Genomic DNA, 23,781 nt, shown 5'->3' on the forward strand with positions numbered 1-23,781 from the left:
TCAAGTTGATCTTGCGCAGATTAGCAAATGTCTCCTCCTAATCCTGAATGAGGGTTGATCTGTCCTTGTTCTTAACCACAATATCATCCATATAAGCTTCAATGCTTCTATGCAACTATGGTTCAAAACCAATCTTTACTGCTCTTGCAAAGGTGGATCCAGCACTCTTTAACCCGAAAGTCATGCGCATGAAGTAGTACGTACCACATGGGGTGATGAACGAGGTCTTCTCTTCATCTTGTTTGGCCATGAAGATTTGATGATACCTAGAGTATGCATCCAAAAAGGAGAGAAAATCACAACCTGAAGTGGATTCCAAAATCTGGTCGATACGTGGCAAGGGAAATGGGTCCTTCGGGCAAGCCTTGTTGAGATTTGTAAAATCCATGCAAAGCCTCCATTTCCCGTTAGCCTTGCGAACACCCACTGGATTTGCTAACCACATTGGATGTAGCACTCCTCCAACCAGACCACCTACCTAACACATCTTAATCTCCTCTGCAATGAACTGTTTCCTCTCCAAGGCCTGCTTATGAACCTTCTACTTGACAAGTTGGGCATGTGGGCAGACAACAAGGTGGTGCTCGATTACCTCCCTGGGAACACTGGGGATATCAGATGGTTGTCAGGCAAACACATAGATATTCCCCCGCGGGAAGGCAACGAGCGCGCTTTCCTATTGGTCGTCAAGGGTGGCACTGATAGTGAAAGTACCATCAACGCCAGCCAGCCCTGCCGGGACGTTCTTCACATGTGGTGCAACAACCTTGGATCTCCTGCTGTTGGAACTCTCGGGCAAGTCATCAACAGGCAAAACACACTCCGAAGAGGTACGCTTCCTAGATTCCTTGTTGATGTCCCTATTATCCTTCTTCTTTCCTCTGTTCTCCTTAGCGGGAACTGCTGCTGCCGCTACCGCGACTGCGTCCCGGTACATCTTATCCACGCAAATGATTGCGTCCTTCTCGTCTGAGGGATGGAAATGACTCCTACCGGCCCAGGCATCTTCAAGGTGTTGTAGGCATAGTGGGATGCCACCATGAATTTTTCCAGAGCTGGGCATCCAAGGATCCCATTGTACGGCAGGGGGAGGTCGACCACATCAAACACAACCTTCTTAGTCCGATAGTTCAGTTCTCCCTCAAACGTCACTAGCAACGTGATCTTTCCCTTAGGATGACTCCTTGAAACGTGCCCGTGACCTTGAGCTCTTCCTCTGATATCTGAAGCTTGCTAATGACCTTTGGGGAAATCAGATTCAACCTGGCCCCACTGTCAACCAGCATCTTTGTGACTTTGAGGTTGCGAATTGTTGGAGAGACCAACAATGGCAAACATCCTACTGCGGTGGTGCGGTCAGGATGGTCCTCTTCGTCAAAGATGATGGGCGTGCGTGACCATTTGAGCGGCTTCCGAGCCTCTGCCGCTGGCTCCAAGGCATTGACCTTACGTGCCCACCGTTTAAGCTGGCGGTGAGAGGAGTGCAGGGATGCACCCCCGTCAATGTACAAGGCGTCAGTGGCCTTCTGGAACTCCTACTCACTGGTTTCCTCTTCATCCCCTCCATCACTCTCATCATTGCAAACTTCCTTCTCTTGACCCCTGGCTGGTTTTCCTTGGTTCCATAAGGGCTTGCTGGGGCGATTTGCTTCACCGCCTCGGCCCTTCCCGCCAGCTCCATTATGACCTTTTCCTTATCACGATTCTCATATTGATCTCTCTGCCTCTTGATGAGCTGTTCAACCCAATGACACTATTGAAGATCGGGGCCCTTGGTCCGATGGATCTTGTAGTATGGCCCATTGCCTTTCTTAGCCTTCTCGGCAGCCGCAACCTCTCGGCAGTCAGCGCACACAGCAGCTTCGTTGTTGGGGGCTTCGGCTTTATCCTTCTTGCCGGTACTAAGTGTGCCTGATCCTTCGACAGTCATTACCGCCTTATGCTTGCGCCTCTTGCTGCGCTTCTTGCTCTCCTTCTGACTGGTGGATTCATTGTCATCCTCTGTGTCAACGTTGATGCAATCCTCTTCTCCGGGGAATTTACTTCCCTCCTCCATCCGAGAACACTTGTCCACCAAGGTATAAAGCTCCTTCATAGTCTTGGGCAACCACATGTTCATCTTGGAACAAATTCTGCGGTTGCGCACATTGGACTGGAAGGCAACTATCACAGCCGCTGGATGGATATTTGGGATATTCCTGTGGACTCTGCTGAATCTCTCCAAATATTTGTGAAGAGTTTCTCCTTCTTTCTGTTGGAGAAGCTGCAAGTCACTAGGCCGCCCTGGTTCTTGATGGCCGCCAGTGAAGACGCCAATGAACTCATGGCACAGGTCAACCCATGACGAGATGGAGTTCTCCGACAGGTACATCAGCCAAGACCTCACATTGGACTTGAGTGCCAACGGGAATTAGTTGGCAAACAACTTCTCATCTCTTCCTCTGGCAGCTTGAACAACGATGGTGTAGATGCTCAAGAACCCTGTCAGATTCAACCTCCCATGATACTTCTCGGGTATCTCCGGCTTGAATGTGCGAGCGTATGGCCAACGAACTTGCCATAGCTTACGAGTAAAGGCAGGGCACTCAACCTCGAAAGGCAGGTACCCACCATCCTCGAGCGGAGGCTCGTCGACGTCGGGACCATCGCACCCATTGGGCCGACGGTGGTCCTTGCGGTGTCGCTCGATGACGACGCGCGCGTCTCCCCTCCATCTGTCCTCTGGGCTCACCGTTGGCCTGGACGTGCTCGAGGGTCGGAAGAGGTCATCAAGACGTCATCGGGTTCTTGATTCTGCCGCGCCCGCGCTGGTTGCCGCGGTGGGGACTACACCGTGGGGGTGGGGCCCTCCGTACGACCAGCAATGCAAGCTGTTGTTGTTGCTTGGGGAGGCCGTGGCGGGCCAGCCTGCTGTGAGCCCCGAGCGTCGGTGAAGCCAATCACGCTTTGGATGGTGGCTTGCCACTCGTCCATCTGATCGGCTGTCGGCGGGGACCTCAGTAGCAGCTGAGCCTGCGCCATGGCCTCCATAGCGGTGCTTGGCATGGGTGATGATGATGTGGACCGCACCATTGCTCGGCTTCTGATAGTGCCGCTGGCGACGGCGTCGTGCCCTCGCTGTTGGGAGTTGGCCACTTGGCTGGCACGGTGACATCTTGGAGGCGCTTGAGGGCCGGCGGCTCCATTGGGCATAGTGACTGGATCAACCCGCTCCGGGAGAGGTGCATGCACTGTGGTCGCGCCCGTGGCGGGGGCGGCCGGAGGGTAGCGATTCACCCCGGACCGGGCGCCACCACTGTGGTTGTTCCCTTCGGCGAAGGGAAGGGGCAGAGATGGAATAACCCCTTAGCTTGTACCTCGTGGAGCATGGCCATCGGGATGTTGTTGATGCTGCTCTCCTCTGGTGCCTCCTGCTCATGCTTCGGCCATGGGGGAGGTGGTGACAACGCTGCCTGCGTCGACCGCATCCCCCGCAGCGCCCACATCCTCATGTGCCTTCGCGTCCCCCACAGCGTCAGTGGTCACGGGTGAGCCAAAGCACCGGGTTTCTTCTTGGGCGCCATAGTCGATGGCACCATCGAAGATGAAGATGGCGATGAAGATGACGCGCTGCTCATGCTTTCTAGTTTGTGCAAGTGATCCTCCTACCTGGCACGCCAAAGATGTCGTGGGAAACCACGGCCACCTATGGGACCAAGAGTCCCTTGCTGGTTTGACGTGGGGATGGCACGTTGCACAAAGAGCAGAGGAGCGTCGAGCAGCATGATAGAGATCACACAGGCAATCTTTACCCAGGTTCGGGCTGCCATGAGGCATAAAACCCTACTCCTGCTTTGGTGGATTGATGGTGGAAAAATGGTGGCGAGTGCAGCACGCTTTGCTCGGCAGGGTTGCCTCGGGGCGAAAACGGTTACACACGTATGAATGTGTGTAGGAGTGGACTTGCTAACCCTTTCTACGGTTGCCTTGGGCCTCCTTTTATAGACAAAGGGGTCACCATAGTGGCAAATCAGTCATTATGCACTGATTAGATAGCAAAAAATGCTATCATGCCTAACTCTGCAGGGTGACAGAGTGCATTAAATGCATCGCTCAACATCACATCGTTGCTTGCCCGGCAGGCCCTGCCGGGCTATTTTGCCAGCTTCGCGCCTGCTCGCTCGACACGTTGCAGGACGGGTGTCACTTGGAGGTATTTCATGTAGGATGTTGCTACCATGTGGCGAATGGCTGCCACACTTTGCGGCTTGACACCGCACTGATTGATGACTTGCGTCGTGATGAGGTGGTGTGGTGAGGTGGTTCTATTTCCGTAGACCTCGGCAGGCATGCCGGGGCGACCTAAGGCTTGCTTCCGGGGATGACCTCGTCCTTGCCAGGCTCGCCTGCCCGACAAAGGAGGCTTCTCTCTTGGTAGTATCTTACTTCTATGGCTTAGTCATGGTCCTCTTGAGCTACATGTTGGCCCTTTGAAGATCTGATCTCTTGTGCTTTGGTCTGACCTTGGTGCTGTGATCTGTTCTCGTGCATGTGCATAGTCTGGGCAACGGACCCAAGGTTTTTTGCATTGGCAAAGATTCACTCTACTTATTTATTGTTGATAGTGTTTACTTGTTCCTTCAGAATATTAGTAACATTTGTGATAGTCCTTGAGGTCCGTGGTATATCATTCTTCCAAATACCATGAACCATCCTTGGCAGAAATTTGTTAGAACCAAAATATCACAATAAGAGTGCTCTTGATGAGATCTTCATTCGATATTTGTGACTCTACCAATCCTACTGTTCTGCATGGGTTATCCGGAATAAATGTTGAGCTTGGCTCGACATACTAATCTATGCATCCAAAACTCAGAAAGTTATATGTTCCTTTGAGTTGTCCCTCTTCAGTCATATTCTGACCTTCATCTATTAGTTGATAGTCAAGAGTAATGGCACATTCGTGTCATCAATGCATGTAATTCTTGTGGTCCGTCAAGCCATTCTTGTAACATCCCAAATTTGCAATTTGGAATGTTATACACTAGATCATCATGCATATCATATTTTTCTTGCATTTTGGTTGATCCTAGAAATTTCACGCAACTCAAGGACCTTCGGAGAGAGTTGGAGATTTCGTTATTTTCATATTTGAGAGTTTTCTCAAATTTTGAAAAGAGGATCATTTGATTTATTTATTTCATCTTCAATAATTTTTCCGATATCAAAAAAATAAGAGAGGGAATAATATGACTTTCCCAAAATTGAGGAAAAATGAAGATTTAATAAATAGATCAAATTTTTGTTTTGCCGGAGTTTTGTTTGCATTTTATTTGGATAGGGAAAAATGCGCGTTTTCAAAAATTGCATTCTAGGTCCGGAGTAAAGTTCATTTTGTTCGGCTCATTTTTAGGAGTCGGGGAAAATTTACTTTAGAAATTTTGGAGCCCGTTTAGATTTTCTTTTCTGTGTTTTTCTGCGCGCGAAACCGTTTAAAAAAAATCCAGCAGGCCAGCCGGGCCAAGGCCTAGGCCCGCCACCGCCTCCCCAGCGCAGGCAGCCGGCCGCGCCAGGCCATCGCGCGCGCCAGGCGCCAGAGGCAGGAGCCGCCGCCGCCCCTTTTTGATTCCTAGTAGGACTTTAGTCCTACTCCGTTTCCTCTTTTTCTTTCCTATTCCTACTCTATTTCTTGTCCCCTACCCCAAGTTTTCTCCTCCCCTCCCCAATATAAATACCCCAACACCCCCCCTCTAAACCCATCAAATCAAGCCCCAAGCCCTCCACCGCACCCCACCCGCGCCGCCGCCCTTGTGCCCTAGCGCCGCCGCCGCACCTTGCCCACGCCGCCGCCGCCCTACGCCACGCCGCCGGAGCCCCTCGCCGGAGACCTCGCCGGAGGTTACCCCGCGTCTCTTTTCCTCGGATCGTTTTCTTCTAATCGTTCCGATTCTTTTCTTCTCTTCTGATTCGTTTTCTAGATCGGTTTTTCGTTTCGGTTTTCTTCTCCGAAACCCTAGATCGGATTCGTTTTCTTTTCCGATTTAGTTGCCTTTGGACCGTTCGCCGGACGTTCGTCCTAACGAACGTGATCACCGGATTCTTCTAGGTTAACGAACGTCCGTTCGTATAACCGTTCTTCTTTTTCTTCTCGTCGGATTTATTCCGCGATCGCGATCTCAGATCCGATCTTCGTTCTAGTTTATCTTCTCGCTCGTTTATCGGAATCAGGTGATTCAAGCGCCTGGAGTTTCGTTTTGAAACCGCCGTTCCGTCTAATCAACTTAAACAAGTTTTTTCTATGGTAAAATTTGACCTAGTTTCAACTTGCTAGAACCGAGTTGTTTTTCTTCCGCCGTTTGTTTTCCGTTTCTTTGTTCGGTTCGTTCTTTCTTTGCAACCGGAGTTCTTAAGTTGAACTTTCTGGTTCGTTCTCTTGTTCGAGTTTTACCTGTGCATTAGATGAGTACTTATTGTATGCTTGTTGTTTGTCTGCGATAGATCACCCGGATTGCGCCGCCTGTTACTTCGAAACCCTAGGTCTCGCGGATCATCAGCAAGGCAAGTAACACTTTGATCATACCTTTTCTACAACCCATGTTTTATTGCATTAGATCAATCCTCTCACATTGCATGATTAGGATCTAATTAAACTGTGGGATGGGAAGTAGATGAGGTAGTACCTATTACCTGTATTATTATGAAACCTGTGGGAGTTACTTCTACGTTTGCTTATTATGCCATGCTATGCTAGTAGACGTGGATTGGGTGAGTGATATCCATGACAGATGTGAGTTGATAATTTTAATGGTTTATCTAAGGTGGCAACTTAAACACACATCTGGGTGGATTGAGGCACCTGATGGCTATCAGGACTTGCCTGTTTTATTTTGGACCGCCACCCAGGATCAAAGGGATCATAAGATCTTTCATGCCAGAAACTTCCGTGTGCAGCCACATGCTACTATGGGCTTTGGCATAGTTGACTAAGTTGTGCGAACTCTTACGGGGTGGACTAGCAGATGTAGGGGTTGTAGGTGGTATGGTCTACCCCACATGTAAGGTGCTAGCGCTTTTGAAAGACTGTGTCTCGGTCATCCGTTTCTCAAACACCTTGTAGTGCGATAAAACAAACGGAGGCGATCGAGTCATGTGGGGAAAAGTGCGCAAACCTCTGCAGAGTGTACAAACTAATCATGATTAGCCGTGTCCCCGGTTATGGACATCTTGAGTATCTAGTACTTGAATATCATGTGAATCTCAACATGTTACTTCTAATTAATGTTGTTGGGTTTTAATTGTTCACTTAATTGGGATCGGAATGCTGTGAACCATTCCCGATGTTTAACAACTACCATGATAGTTAAATAAATTTATTCCTTTGTAGTAGGGAAAAAATGGCTTTACGCAAAACTATAACCATAGAGCTTTCCACCAGCCATATATGCATATAGTATAGCTGTTTCATTCCATTACTCTCTATGTGTTACTTTGCCAGCATATTCCATGTGCTGACCCGTTTTCGGGCTACAACTTCTTATGTTGCAGACTTTTCAGACGACGAGTAAGGTGTTTTTAGGTCGTGGTTCTATACCCAGTGATGCCGTTGGAGTTGATGGACCCATTTATCTTCCGAGTCTTCCGCTGTTATCGTTATTAGATGGCCTTAAGCCATATTTATTGTAACAAGTTCTCTTTGAGACAACGATGTAATAAGTGTGTGATTGCCACTCTACTATAAATCCTTCGCTGTACTGTGTGGTGTCAGCATTACTGATCCAGGGATGACACCGGAGCACAATAGACTTGATCCATTCGGGTCGGGTCACCACAGAGATGGTATCAGAGCACACGCTGACTGTAGGACACGACCACTAAGTTAAAGCCATAGATCACCATTCTCTTCTCATTTTCTAACTCCTCATCTTTTCTACTCTTTTAGGATGACGCACGCGAAGATTAAGTACGCTCAACCGGATGAAGGCACACCATTTGGATTTCACCTGAAGGAAGTCACCAAGTACCTGAACATTGGATTACCAAGCTTCATGGGAACCTTCAACGCCACTCTGCCTGAAGAGGAGCGCTGGAAGATTCAAGCTCATGTTTCGGGAAGAACATTCGCGCCAATCACGAAGCCCATAGATAGTGTTTTCAATGCACCAACCTGGAGTCTGGGAAAGAGCATGGAAGCTCATATCACCATAGGACGCATTGGAGAAGTTTACCAAGAAGACCTCAAGGACACTATCTACCATATTTGCGGACGCCGAGATGAACAATGGGAGTTAGTCAGCACCAAGAAGGATAGATCCATTGCATCTTTCATCCAGGAGTTAAACCAGCACATTCGACGCCACGAGAACCAGATGTGCAATGATATGATAGAGTTGAAGAATGCAAAGGCAAGGATCATCGAGCTAGAAGGAGAACTAAAGTCTACACGCAAGGACTACATGGATGAGATCGTAGCTCTAGCAAGGCACAATGGCGATCTTAAGCAGGAGATTGAAGAACTCAAGAGGAAGTTAGCATCCCAGGAGGACGACGAGTACGTCGCATGTCCGGACAACTACATCATCATCGACGACACCGATTCGGATCCAAGTGAACCCGACTTTGAAGACGAAGCTGGAGCAGATATCATGGAGTCTTCCACCGGTTCAAATTTCTAGATGACCACCAGATAGTAGTAGTATTCCCCCATGTAAACATTAGTTCGAGCACTTTTGCGATAGTTTTAGATCGTTTGCAAGCCCTTGTTTGATTGAATGAAGTGATTTTGTGTGCATTTGCTCATGTGCATTGGGGTAGTGTTTTCCCTTTAGACCTCACTCTATTCTTAATTCTCGTCTTTTCTAAACCCTCAGATGCCTCCGAGACGTGCCATTAAGTATAGGAAGGCATGTTTTCCCAACGGATTTAATTATTCTGGAATCCCAAGGTCTGGATGTGATTCTTGGTATGGATTGGCTGTCGATGTATGGAGGAAACATCAATTGCGCCAGTAAGACAATTTTGCTTACCACACCAGAAGGAAGAAGGATCAAGTATGTATCCCGGCATGTGCCAAACAGGACACAAGTAAATTTCTTATCAGGAGTTGTGCAGGAGGAAGTACCAGTGGTAAAGGATTTTCCTGATGTATTTCCTGAGGAATTGCCAGGCATGCCACCGGATAGAGACATTGAGTTTTTGATTGAGTTATTGCCAGGTACAGGCCCAATATCAAAGCGACCGTACCGGATGCCAGCAAAGGATTTGGTGGAAATTAAGAATCAGATTAAGGAGTTATTGGATAAAGGTTACATTCGCCCAAGTTCTTCGCCTTGGGGATCACCCGTACTTCTAGTGGAAAAGAAGGATGGAACATTAAGGATGGTTGTTGATTATCGGGGATTGAATGAAGTAACCATCAAGAACAAGTACCCACTGCCAATGATCAACGATCTGTTTGATCGGTTGCAAGGAGCTAAAGTGTTTTCCAAGATCGATTTGCGATCAGGGTACCATCAATTGAAGATTCGGGAGCAGGACATACCTAAGACAGCATTCACCACGAGATATGGACTGTATGAGTATACCGTTATGTCATTTGGATTGACTAACGCACCTGCTTATTTTATGAACCTGATGAACAAAGTGTTTATGGAGTTTTTGGATAAGTTCGTCGTAGTGTTCATTGATGACATCCTGGTTTATTCAAAGAATGAAGAGGAGCATAAGGAACATTTGCGTTTGGTTTTGGAGAAACTAAGGGAACATCGGTTATACGCCAAATTCAGCAAATGTGAGTTTTGGTTGAAGGAAGTTGGATTCCTCGGACACGTTATATCCGGAGAAGGTATAGCAGTTGACCCCACTAAGGTTGAGATAGTAACCGAATGGGAATCACCAACGATAGTTGGAGAGATCTGGAGTTTTCTTGGACTCACAGGATACTACCGGAGATTTATTGAGAATTTCTCAAAGATTGCGAAGCCTATGACGGAGTTGTTGAAGAAGGATACTAAGTTCAAATGGACTGAGGAGTGTGAGGCTAGTTTCCAGGAGTTGAAGAAACGCTTGGTTACCTCACCAGTATTGATTTTGCCAGATCAGACCAAGGATTATAAGGTGTATTGCGACGCTTCACGTCGAGGACTTGGAGCAGTGCTTATGCAGGAAGGGAAAGTTGTCTCATATGCTTCACGACAACTGAAACCTCATGTTGAATTATGCCACACATGATTTGGAGTTAGCAGCTGTAGTGCATGCATTGAAGACGTGGAGAAATTTCCTCATTGGAAATCATTGTGAGGTGTACATGGATCACAAGAGTTTGAAGTACATTTTCACGCAGAAGGAGTTGAACCTCAGACAGAGGAGATGTTTGGAGCTCATCAAGGATTATGACATGAGATTGCATTACCATCCCGGAAAAGCTAATGTAGTAGCTGACGCATTGAGCCGTAAGAGCCATGTCAATACCCTAATAACGGATAAAATACCCAAGGAGTTAGCAGAAAACCTTCGTGAGCTATGTTTGGAAATAGTTCCGAAAGGCTATGTAGCAGCATTGGAGATTCAATCAACATTGATGGATAAGATCAGAGAAGCTCAGAAATCTGACAAGGAGATTGCTGCTATAAAAGAGAAATTGAGCGAAGGAAAAGCAAAGGGATTTCGTGAGGATGAGCACGATACCTTATGGTTTGAGGACCGTGTTTATGTGCCCCATGACCCGGAGATCAGGAAGTTGATTTTGCAAGAGGCACATGATTCACCATATTCGATTCACCCAGGGAATACCAAGATGTATTTGGATTTGAAGGAAACATTCTTTTGGACCGGAATGAAGAAGGATATTGCAGCATATGTAGCAGTTTGTGACGTATGTCAGAGAGTAAAGGCAGAGCATCAAAAGCCAGCAGGATTGTTACAACCCTTGCCGATACCCGAATGGAAGTGGGATAAGATAGGCATGGATTTTATCACAGGACTACCCAGGACGAAAGCAGGCTATGACTCGATATGGGTAGTAGTTGATCGTTTGACGAAGGTAGCACATTTTATTCCAGTTAAGACCACTTACACCAGTGCTAAGTTGGCGAAGATATACATGACTAGGATCATTTGTTTGCATGGAGTTCCGAGGAGTATCGTATCAGATAGAGGAACCCAGTTCACCTCAAAGTTCTAGAAGCAGTTGCACGAGACTTTAGGAACCAGACTAGAGTTCAGCACAGCTTTTCACCCGCAGACAGATGGACAGACCGAGAGAGTCAATCAGATTCTGGAAGATATGCTGAGAGCTTGTGCACTAGATTATGGATCTAGTTGGGATGATAACTTGCCGTATGCGGAGTTTTCTTATAACAACAGCTACCAAACCAGTTTGAAGATGGCACCTTTCGAAGCTTTATACGGAAGGAGGTGCAGGACACCGTTGTCATGGGACGAAGTTGGAGACCGTCAGTTCTTTGGACCAGATTTGATTAAAGAGTCTGAACAGAAAGTTAAGTTGATTCGCGATAGGCTCAAGGTAGCCCAGTCCAGGCAGAAGAGCTACGCAGATTCTAAACGCAAGGAGACAGTCTACGAAACCGGAGACAGAGTTTATCTCTGAGTATCCCCACTTCGAGGAGTTAAGCGCTTTGGAGTTAAGGGAAAGTTAGCACCGCGTTTCGTTGGACCATATAAGATTTTGCAACGCATGGGAGAAGTCGCTTATAAATTGGAATTACCAGAGGGACTGTCAGGAGTTCATGATGTATTCCATGTTTCTCAGCTGAAGAAATGTCACGCCGAGATGGCGGAGATGCCGCTAAGAGATACCGTGCCGCTTGAAGCAATTCAGTTGAAGGACGACTTAACATACGAGGAGAAGCCAGTCAAGATTCTCGAGTTTGCCAGCAGAGTTACTCGCAGCAAGGTTATCAAGTTTTGCAAAGTTCAGTGGAACCACCATTCAGAGGATGAAGCCACCTGGGAGAGAGAAGAAGATTTGCTCAAGGACCACCCTCACCTATTTTCTAGCCAACCCGAATCTCGAGGGCGAGATTCACCTTAAGGGGGGTAGGTTTGTAACATCCCAAATTTGCAATTTGGAATGTTATACACTAGATCATCATGCATATCATATTTTTCTTGCATTTTGGTTGATCCTAGAAATTTCACGCAACTCAAGGACCTTCGGAGAGAGTTGGAGATTTCGTTATTTTCATATTTGAGAGTTTTCTCAAATTTTGAAAAGAGGATCATTTGATTTATTTATTTCATCTTCAATAATTTTTCCGATATCAAAAAAATAAGAGAGGGAATAATATGACTTTCCCAAAATTGAGGAAAAATGAAGATTTAATAAATAGATCAAATTTTTGTTTTGCCGGAGTTTTGTTTGCATTTTATTTGGATAGGGAAAAATGCGCGTTTTCAAAAATTGCATTCTAGGTCCGGAGTAAAGTTCATTTTGTTTCGGCTCATTTTTAGGAGTCGGGGAAAATTTACTTTAGAAATTTTGGAGCCCGTTTAGATTTTCTTTTCTGTGTTTTTCTGCGCGCGAACCGTTTAAAAAAAATCCAGCAGGCCAGCCGGGCCAAGGCCCAGGCCAGCCACCGCCTCCCCAGCGCAGGCAGCCGGCCGCGCCAGGCCATCGCGCGCGCCAGGCGCCAGAGGCAGGAGCCGCCGCCGCCCCTTTTTGATTCCTAGTAGGACTTTAGTCCTACTCCGTTTCCTCTTTTTCTTTCCTATTCCTACTCTATTTCTTGTCCCCTACCCCAAGTACTCCCCTCCCCAATATAAATACCCCAACACCCCCCCTCTAAACCCATCAAATCAACCCCCAAGCTCTCCACCGCACCCCGCGCCCCTCACCCGCCGCCGCCGCCCTTTAGCCGCGCCGCCGCACCTTGCCCACGCCGCCGCCCTACGCCACGTCACCAGAGCCCCGGCCAGCCGGGCCAAGGCCCTAGTTTCAACTTGCTAGAACCGAGTTGTTTTTCTTCCGCCGTTTGTTTTCCGTTTCTTTGTTCGGTTCGTTCTTTCTTTGCAACCGGAGTTCTTAAGTTGAACTTTCTGGTTCGTTCTCTTGTTCGAGTTTTACCTGTGCATTAGATGAGTACTTATTGTATGCTTGTTGTTTGTCTGCGATAGATCACCCGGATTGCGCCGCCTGTTACTTCGAAACCCTAGGTCTCGCGGATCATCAGCAAGGCAAGTAACACTTTGATCATACCTTTTCTACAACCCATGTTTTATTGCATTAGATCAATCCTCTCACATTGCATGATTAGGATCTAATTAAACTGTGGGATGGGAAGTAGATGAGGTAGTACCTATTACCTGTATTATTATGAAACATTTGGGAGTTACTTCTATGTTTGCTTATTATGCCATGCTATGCTAGTAGACGTGGATTGGGTGAGTGATATCCATGACGGATGTGAGTTGATAATTTTAATGGTTTATCTAAGGTGGCAACTTAAACACACATCTGGGTGGATTGAGGCACCTGATGTCTATCAGGACTTGCCTGTTTTATTTTGGACCGCCACCCAGGCTCAAAGGGATCATAAGATCTTTCATGCTAGAAACTTTCGTGTGCAGCCACATGCTACTATGGGCTCTGGCATAGTTGACTAAGTTGTGCGAACTCTTACGGGGTGGACTAGCAGATGTAGGGGTTGTAGGTGGTACGGTCTACCCCACATGTAAGGTGCTAGCGCTTCTGAAAGACTGTGTCTCGGTCATCCGTTTCTCAAACACCTTGTAGTGCGAGAAAACAAACGGAGGCGATCGAGTCATGTGGGGAAAAGTGCGCAAACCTCTGCAAAGTGTACAAACTAATCATGATTAGCCATGTCCCCGGTTATGGACATCTTGAGTATCTAGTACTTGAATATCATGTGAATCTCAACATGTTACTTCTAATTAATGTTGTTGGGTTTTAATTGTTCACTTAATTGGGATCGGAATGCTGTCAACCATTCCCGATGTTTAACAACTACCATGATAGTTAAATAAATTTATTCCTTTGCAGTAGGGAAAAACTGGCTTTATGCAAAACTGTAACCATAGAGCTTTCCACCAGCCATATATGCATATAGTATAGCTGTTTCATTCCATTACTCTCTATGTGTTACTTTGCCAGCATATTCCATGTGCTGACCCATTTTCGGGCTGCAACTTCTTATGTTGCAGACTTTTCAGACGACGAGTAAGGTGTTTTTAGGTCGTGGTTCTATACTCAATGATGCCGTTGGAGTTGATGGACCCATTTATCTTCCGAGTCTTCCGCTGTTATCGTTATTAGATGGCCTTAAGCCATATTTATTGTAATAAGTTCTCTTTGAGACAACGATGTAATAAGTGTGTGATTGCCACTCTGCTATAAATCCTTCGCTGTACTGTGTGGTGTCAGCATTACTGATCCAGGGATGACACCGGAGCACAGTAGACTTGATCCATTCGGGTCGGGTCGCCACAATTCTATTCTGGAATGACTAGGAGAAACAAACTCTAGTACCTTTTCCATTTCGAGGATTGGGTCGAAGGAGTTGTATTCCGTGGATCAAAATGCCAATACATCTTTTTTCTTTGTTCTACTTTGGAGTGATACCTTCTTTACGTCAAGATTGTCATGGGAATTGCAGCACCTCCTATGAACTCTTGATAGAGCGATACTTCTCGCCATCATCATTCATTCCTCAGTATGCGTGTTATTGTAACCGGAATACCGACAAGTAAATTGTGATGAGTGAAATCAATACTCCTAGCAACTCCGTTGCATGGTAGTTAATGGACAATACTCTCATCCTTAGCATGCTGGTTATTGAATCATCATCCTAAGATTGATCATGCTACCTAGTCCATATTTCCTGGTGCACTCTTCGATCAAGACTTAGGATTGTGTCAATCCCTTGCTTATTTGATCACATCATCTTGCCTCGGAAGCAAGATTGCTCCTGAGCTTAATAACATATCGGTGGTTCTTGATTTTCTAAATATCCTCCCGAAAGTATCACCAGGTTGTCGCTTGACCGTTATGTTGAGTCTGTGATCAAGTTGGTTTTCTTGTAAACCACCCTTTTCTCCAAGAATATGTGTTGGATACCCCGAAATAGTTGGTTAAGCTAAACAATAACTTGGAGAGTTGGAAGATAAAAGCTTTGCCTAACTTAGTTCATTTCAAAGGGATATCTTTTGTGTGTGTGTGTGTGTGTTGAAGTAAGATGATATCTTCATCAAATGGTCCTCGTGATCAGTTGTCGTACCTATTGTCTTGTTAAAACTTTGATTCGAGTGTGGACTATAGTCAAATCAAATCAGAACCAATGATGTCCGTAATGTTGTCCTACTCGTGGTTGATCCCTCGAGCATACACCATTATATCTTTTGGTCTGACCAATGCTATCATCGTGTTCACTTAATTATGGAATTCCATCTATATGGAAACCTAGATGAATTGTTGTCGAGCCCATCGTTAACATTTTTATCTTCTCCATGATTCTTGCTAAACATTAAGCTAGCATTGGAAACTTTTGTAAGCATTATCTTCGTGTCCCATTCATGAAGCATATGTTTGGATAAAATAAGTGACTTCCTCTAATTCACGTGCATTTGATGCAAGTTGCCGCCGTGAATTCGAGAAAGCTTGTTTTTACTTCCTCTGGAATCATCCCAAGTCAGTCATGCATGTGTGAAGTATTCTATGGTTTGATAGACTGATCATCTCCATTCTATATGTATTCCTAGCACACCAAGCCACTGACTGATTTGTTCAAGGAAGAGAAGTCTATGCTTGGGATCTAATCCATGGACTTGCGTAAAGACTTCGTTATCCTCAATGATGGTTCCCAACCTGAACTCGGTAGTCTTTTATTATAAGACTACTATGTTGATGTAGGGTAGAACCCCAGATGGACGATCTTTCACGGAATGGAGGAGATGCCACGAAGAAAATGAAGAACACGATGAACATAGGGAAGAACGGAGAGAAATCACAAGGGGAAACACTCAAGAACAAGTCCAATCACACATCTACTAGACAATCAAACACACAAGATCCACAAGGTACATGAAGAAAAAAAGGAAAGATACAAGGTAAAGTTCATCTCCAAGAGGAGGTCTTGATGATATCCTAAACGGATCTTCCCATGAGGGGCCTTGATGACTTATCCTGCAGGATCTTCTCACATGGAGGTCTTGAACTCCATGGGAGTGGTGGTCTCCCTCTCTCTCTCTCTCAAGAGTAGAGGTAGGTAGGAGCAAAGATCACATACGAATGAGCTATCATATTTGCTAACCCTAACTAGGAGGAAGAGGGGGTCTATATATAGTGCTAGCCCACGAAGGGGTAACTGACAGGGGATACATGGGCCTCTGGCCCAGTTAGGCACGCGCAGGTGCTGGATGTCCGGGCTGGGGCCCGGATGTTTGGGGCTTCGGGACGAGCTGGATGTCCGGGCTGAAGTGGCAGTTTAGTTGCTCTTTGGATATGTCACTGCCGGATTTCCGGGGGATGATGCCGGATGTTCGGGGGTTGCTGAGGCACCGAATGTCCAGGCACACGGGCTAGATGTTTGGCCGTTGACGCTCTGGTCGTCTGTTGGTGTAACTCCTTGGAGGCTGTAGAGGCACCGGATGTTCGGCCCTTGGCCTGGATGTCCGGCCGCTGTAGCTTCAGCAACTCCGTCTTCTTCTGTCGTCACTTCCAGGCTTCCCCCGCGGATGGTGTAGTTGTTCCTTGGTGCTTTCACTCCTCCTCAACATCCGTGAAGCTCCGACAATACCTATGCATGCACACGGGAGAAGTGTCAAGTGGTATACCATTCTCGAAGGGGTTAAGTGAGCACGTGTAAAGGAGATGATTCACCTTTGGGTATGTGAAGTAGATGTCGCACGTGTCACTTGCCAAACGGACTCCTGACATGGTGATGTCCATAGGATGCTCCGCATTATCTCCCCCCCCTTGGGAAAGATCCGACCTCGGATCGAAAACCAAATCACCATGGTAAAGATATAGCTTCGTCGTGTAGTAGTGGACGTTCACCAAGTACTCATCATGTTGAAACTCGAAATGGGCACTCTCCAATGTTGCACTATCTTGTGATTCCTTCAAAAGGTGTAAGGACAACAAACACTTGGAAAAACAAATGTGGTTAGCGTTTGTGCAAAACCAAGCATTCAAGAGGTGATTCACCAAACATGTGTCTTCATCAAGCATAGCATAGGGTGTGACAAAGGATTGTGACATGGCATGTAAGCATATCAATCGAGCACAAGCAAAGATATCGTGGGAACAAGTATGCAATTGTGAGGTATTGATGCAAATATGTGTGACAAGAGAATAAGCATCTACCTCGAGGTCATAGCAAGCATTCAAAAATGGCTCAATGAAAGGTCTATGGTAGGAATATAAATCTTTCACAACACCAAAGAAGATGAGATGTCTAAACACATGGTTCAAGTGCAAGACAATCCAAGCATAACATGCATGGGGTGTAGTGAATATAGTGTGTCACTCAACACAATAGAAAGAGCAATTGTTCATCATGTGTGAGGCAATCAAGGAAAGCATGTAGCAATCAATGGGGCATGGAATATGTGAAGAAATGACATTGTTGCAACCAAGCATATGATAGGAGCAAGAACTGAACAAGTTGGATGCAACACACAAGGTATATATGTCATGAGGCATGGAATGGTGAAAATGACAAGTCGAAGCAAGATCTCTAACATGTGTGCAATCAAGTGGTCCGAGATGATCAATAAGTCTCATGGTGCAAGCAACACAAGTAGTATGATCCATAATAGCCATGCTCAAGAAAAATGTCACCTTGAAGGCCTGTCCTTGTGCGTCCTTCACAATGCCGAAGCGCAAGCAAAAGCAGTGTAGAAGCGAGTCATGGTAGAATGTATGAGGCTCGCTCTCAAGAGCTCGAATGGTCAACTCACGTGAAGTGGAAGTCAACACAAAGTTCAAGTTTACTACACATGCACAAAAGAAAGCAAAGAACATATGCTGGTAGATAAACACATCATCCATCATGATGGTCCTATTATTTTGCACACAACCATTGGAAGCACAAGTGCATGAATAATATGATGCAACAATGGCAATATTCATGGCACTAGGTATATGTTCCAAAGAAGTAAGACAAGCATGCTTCACAAGAAATATGTCCAAATCTCCAAAAAAATGTGAGAATGTTATGGGGGCGATCTCATTAGCAAGAGTTAAGTCATTGTCGCACTCAATACATGGCAAAACATCTAGCATGAGAGAGGTAACATATGGAGAGATATGACAAGAAGCAATAACAATCATGTGCAAAGCATGGCAATGGTTGGCATCAACCGCGTGAAATGAGCAAGTATGAATCATGGGTGATACAACATAAGCAAACATATCAATCATATCGTGCAAACTATTGGAGTGAAGATGCAACACACTAGGGGAAATCATGGCGATCATGTCATGTGAGCAAATAATAGGCATAAGCAATGCACATGACATACCGCAAGCACAAACATAGATCAAGATCATAGTATCATCATAGAAATGGGTCATAAGTAGAACATGGCAATAACAAGCAATATTTCCACCAAGCTTGCAAATACACATACAAGTACTAGAATCAATCATCATGTGTAATGCAAAGCATGGGTCACAAATGCATGACAAAGGCATCAGAATGAGCATATCATGCAAAGTGAACATGGCAAGATGAGCAAAGGATATATAATGGACAATGGCCCATAACCATGTGAGGGCCATGTAGAAGAAATGTGTGAAGTTTTTGCGCAAAGGGAGTGGTGGTAAGGACAATCCATGGAATCCCAAGTCATCATTGATGAGGACATCAATACCATTGTTACACCCACAGCCCCTGCTGCTATACATACTGGACCAATTACTAGAGCTCGCGCACGCCAATTGAATTATCAGGTACTTTCGTTTCTTGGTAACTGCCTTCCATGCCAAGGAAAGTCCCATCCGGACACGGGACGAAGTCTTCAATCTTGTATCTTCATAGTCCAGGAGTCCGGCCGAAGGTATAGTCCGGCTACCCGAACACCCCCTAATCCAGGACTCCCTCACACCTCCTCCAGTTCTGCCGTGCTAGCCATGTGTACTAATGGGTTTGTACACGCCCCAAAGTCTCCCCCACGGGAACTCCCACCCACGCCTAAGTGGAAGCCCCATGCTCTGCGCTGGCAGATGCCACGGTCGCATAGCGGATATGCCCACATGATGTAGGGTGGACCCCTAATCGGCCGATCTTTCATGAAAGGAGCGGATCCCGTGATGAACACGAAGAACACGAGGGGGAAAACGAGGGGAAACATGATGAAAAACACAAGAGAATCACTAAACCAACAAGAAATAGTCACACATGTGCTAGATCCTCGAGTACATAAGAGATCACACGATCCACAGACAACTAAGGACGATATAAAGGTAGCCGGTATTCTCCGTGAGGAGGTCTTGAGGTTCTTCCTATAAAGGGGTCTTGAATCCACATGGGGGATCTTCTCCGAGGAGGCGCTATCTCCGAGGAGAAGGTAACCAAGTGTATGAGCAAAGCTCTCACACGAAATATGAGCTAATCCTTTGCTAACCCTAAAACGTAGGTAGCAGAAGAGTATATATATTCTAGGTGGGCGAAGGGGTACACGGGCCTCTGGCCCCTACACTATGCGCAGACAGGGGAGGCCGGATGTCCGGGCATCGGGCCGGATGTCTGGGCGTTCGCGGAGGGCAGGATGTCCTGGTTGGAGGCGCTGGCCTTGCTGCTCTCTGGTATGGTGGTGTCCGGATTTCCAGGCCTGGTCGGATGTCCGGGCTGGGGTCGGATGTCCGGGGCCTGTAGATGCTCAGCGGCTGGATGTGGCTGTAGTCGAAGTCTACAGCGGCCGGATGTCCGGGCTTGGGGCCGGATGTCCGGGCCCTAGAGCTGCCTTCTTCTCCTTTCGGCATTCCTCTTCATCTGTGGACTTGGCAGTTTGTCCATCTTCACGTGCATCTTCGGGAGGGTCCTCTTGGTACCTAATCATGCACAACATCTCGGACTTAGGTAGTAGCCATGTCTCGAGGGGATCATATGCAATATCACTAAGGAGAGAAGTCACCTCGGTCTCGAGAGCTCTAGCTCGTGCTCGTGTCATGGGTCCTCTTGGCACTTCGTGAGGTGGTGGTAGGTCCATGGGGATGACCGTAGGATGCTCCGCATCATCTCCCTTCCCTTGGGGAAGATCCGACCTCGGATCAAAATCCTCATCACCATGGTAGGGCGAGAGATCTTTGACGTTGAAGATGTCGCTCACGGAGTACTTGTTGCGCGGGAAGTCGATCTTGTAGGCGTTGTTGCTGTAGCGTTCAAGTACATTGAAGGGTCCATCCGCTCGTGGTTGAAGTTTGGACGTGCATTCGTTGGGGAAGCGGTCCTTGCGAAGGTGTAGCCACACAAGATCTCCAATGTTGAATACCATGGGGGTGCTTGTTGATGTTGCGCTTGGTCGCAAGTCATTGTGCTTGGCGCTCGATGGTTTGCCTTCTATCTTCATGCACCTTCTTGAGATGGTTCACACGTGCACTTGTGTCCATATTGATGCGCTCTTGTAGTGGTAGAGGAAGGATGTCCAATGGGGAAAAAGGGTTAAATCCGTACACGACCTCGAAGGGGGACTTGCCAGTTGTTGAGTGTTTTGCGCGGTTGTAGGCGAACTCGGCGATAGGTAGACACTCCTCCCACTCCTTGATGTTCTTCTTTATTAGCACTCGAAGTAGAGCGGAGAGTGTGCGGTTGGTCACCTCCGTTTGGCCGTCGGTTTGAGGATGGTAAGCCATGGAGAAGAGTATCTTGATTCCGAGATTGGCGCATTGGGTCTTCCAAAAGTAGCTTAGGAACTTGACATCGCGGTCCGAGACAATCGTCTTTGGCACTCCATGTAGACGCAATATTTCCCTACAAAAGAGGTTGGCAACATGTGAAGCATCGTATATCTTGTTGCAAGGAATGAAATGTGCCATCTTAGAGAAACGGTCCACAACGACAAATACCGAATCCTTCCCATTTCTAGTCCTAGACAAGCCAAGTACAAAATCCATGCTAATATCTTCCCATGGTTGATAAGGAATAGGGAGAGGCATGTAGAGGCCATGGGATTGGGCTTTAGACTTAGCTTTGTGACATGTAGAGCATCGGTTGGTGAAGCGGTTGACGCCGCGAAACATCTTGGGCCAATAGTAGTTCTTCGAGAGCGTGGTGAAAGTCTTGTCACGTCCAAAATGTCCCATTGGTCCACCTCCATGATATTCCTGCAAAAGCAACAAACTAAGAGAAGACTCGGGGATGCAAAGCATGTTAGCTCTCATAAGATATCCACTTTTGATGTAATAGTGTTCCCAAGAGGTATGCGACAAACATTTGGCATCAGGAATAGCAAAAGTAGGATCATGCTCATACAAGTCTTTTATATGCTCAGAGCCAATGACATCCAATTCAAGTTGAGTAACAAGCATGCATATGCGGGAAAGGGCATCCGCCACAATGTTTTCCTTACCTTTAATGTAATTTATGACATAAGGAAAAGACTCAATAAATTCACTCCATTTAGCATGACGCTTGTTCAACTTGGTTTGACCCTTAAGGTACTTGAGAGTTTCATGATCGGTATGAATGATGAATTCATGAGGGCGAAGATAGTGTTCCCATTCATGCAAAACTCGCACTAAAGCATATAGCTCTTTGTCATAGATGGGGTAATTGAGTTGCGCTCCGGAAAGTTTCTCACTAAAGTAAGCTATGGGGCGCTTCTCTTGCGTTAACACACCTCCTATGCCATTACCACTAGCATCACAATGAATCTCAAAGGGCTTGTCAAAGTTGGGTAAAGCAAGCACGGGAGCATGACCAATAAAACGAGCTTATCAATGCCGAAAAGGCACTTTTCCATGTTAGCATAGAGACGCTCTTTTCGAAGAGTTTGCAAAATGGTTCGAACATGGGTGACATGATCTTTGAGAGATTTTCTATAAACAAGGATATCATCAAAGTAGACCACAAAAAACACACCAATGTAAGGGCGGACGACATGATTCATAAGACACATAAAAGTACCCGGTGCTTCCGATAGACCCATAGGCATGACTAACCACTCATACAACCCAAACTTGGTTTTGAAAGTGGTTTTCCATTCATCACCCTCTTGTATGCGGATTTGATAGTAACCACTTTTAAGATCAATTTTTGAAAAGATAGTGGCACCACTAAGTTAATCAAGCATATCATCAAGGCGTGGAATGGGATACCTATAGCAAATGGTGATAGCATTGATAGGTTGACAATCGGAGCACATGCGAAAGCTACCATCTCGTTTTGGCACAAGAATGACCGGGATGGCCCAAGGGCTCAAACTTTCATGCACATGTCCATGGTCTATGAGATGCTTTACTTGCCTTTGTATTTCTTTGGTTTCTTCGGGGTTGACGCGGTAGGGAGCTTTGTTCGGAAGAGGTGCTCCGGGGATGAGGTCGATGCGGTGCTCGATGCCTCGTTGTGGAGGTAGTCCCGGAGGTAGCTCATCGGGGAAAACATCTTGAAATTCCTGCAAAAGAGAAGACAACACTAAAGGTAGAGCGTGAGAGGTGTTAGATTGTGTTGCATTGTCCTTGCACAAAAGGACACAGTGTAGGACACGAGATGGGTTCTCACACACTCCTCTTATCTCACTTTTGGTGGCAAATAGAACTAAGTTCTTCTTTTCGCTAATCGTGGAGGCACTCGATTTGGGCTTGTGGCGCTCACTCTCTTTTTGGTGGCTTGTTCTCTCACTATTCTCTCCATGATGGGTGGCTTGCTTGTCGGCGATCACTTGGTTTTGAGACATGGGGCGAAGTACGTACTCCTTTCCTTTCATCTTGAAGATGCAGTGGTTCGTTCGGCCATTGTGGATGACACCTCTATCAAATTGCCATGGGCGTCCAAGAAGAAGGTGGCAAATGGTCATTGGAACGATGTCGCACTCCAAAGTGTCTTCATAGGTGCCAATTTTGAAGTAGACTTGTACTCGATGCTTGACTTGGATAGTGCCGGAGTCGCTAAGCCATTGAACTTTGTAGGGATGTGGATGCTTCGTCTTGGGCAATTGGAGCTTGGAGAAAAGTTCTTCACTTGCGAGGTTATGACAACTCCCTCCACCGATGATGACCTTGACGGATCTTCCATTGGTGCCAGCCTTGGTATGAAAGATATGGCATCTTTGGTCGTCTTCTTGGTGATGTTGAAGAGTCAAGACCTTGGAGACAACTAGGGCGGGACTTGAATCTTCATCACAAAAGACTTGTTCCTCTTCATCGTTCACTTGCCGGTGTATGGCCACTTTCTCAAGGGCTTCCATTTCTCCTTCACTCATTGAGTCATAGGTGTCTTCGTCGTTAAGGATCATGGTCCGCTTGTTGGTGCACTCGTAGGACTTGTGGCCTCGGTCTCCGCATGTGAAGCATTTGAAGGAACTTGTCTTGATGGTCTCATCGGTTGGGGTAGATGATGATGAAGCTCTCGGCTTGAAGTTGCTCGTTGTAGGAGGATAACTTGGAGTTGACGAAGCTTTCTTGGAATTCGACTTGTCGACATTGCTTGTACAAATCATGGTAGACGGTGTTGGAGTCGTTGAAGCTTGGGTGTTGGAGCAGCCGTATGACTTGGATGAGAACTTGGCATACTTGTAATCGTCTTGCACTTGACGTTCCGCTTTGGTATCTTGATGCACTAGCTCGATGAGGTTCGAGTATGGTTGGAAGTCGGTGATCTTCTTGAT

This window comes from Triticum urartu, chromosome 6, assembly GCF_003073215.2.
Source record: "Triticum urartu cultivar G1812 chromosome 6, Tu2.1, whole genome shotgun sequence".
Lineage (NCBI taxonomy): Eukaryota > Viridiplantae > Streptophyta > Magnoliopsida > Poales > Poaceae > Triticum > Triticum urartu.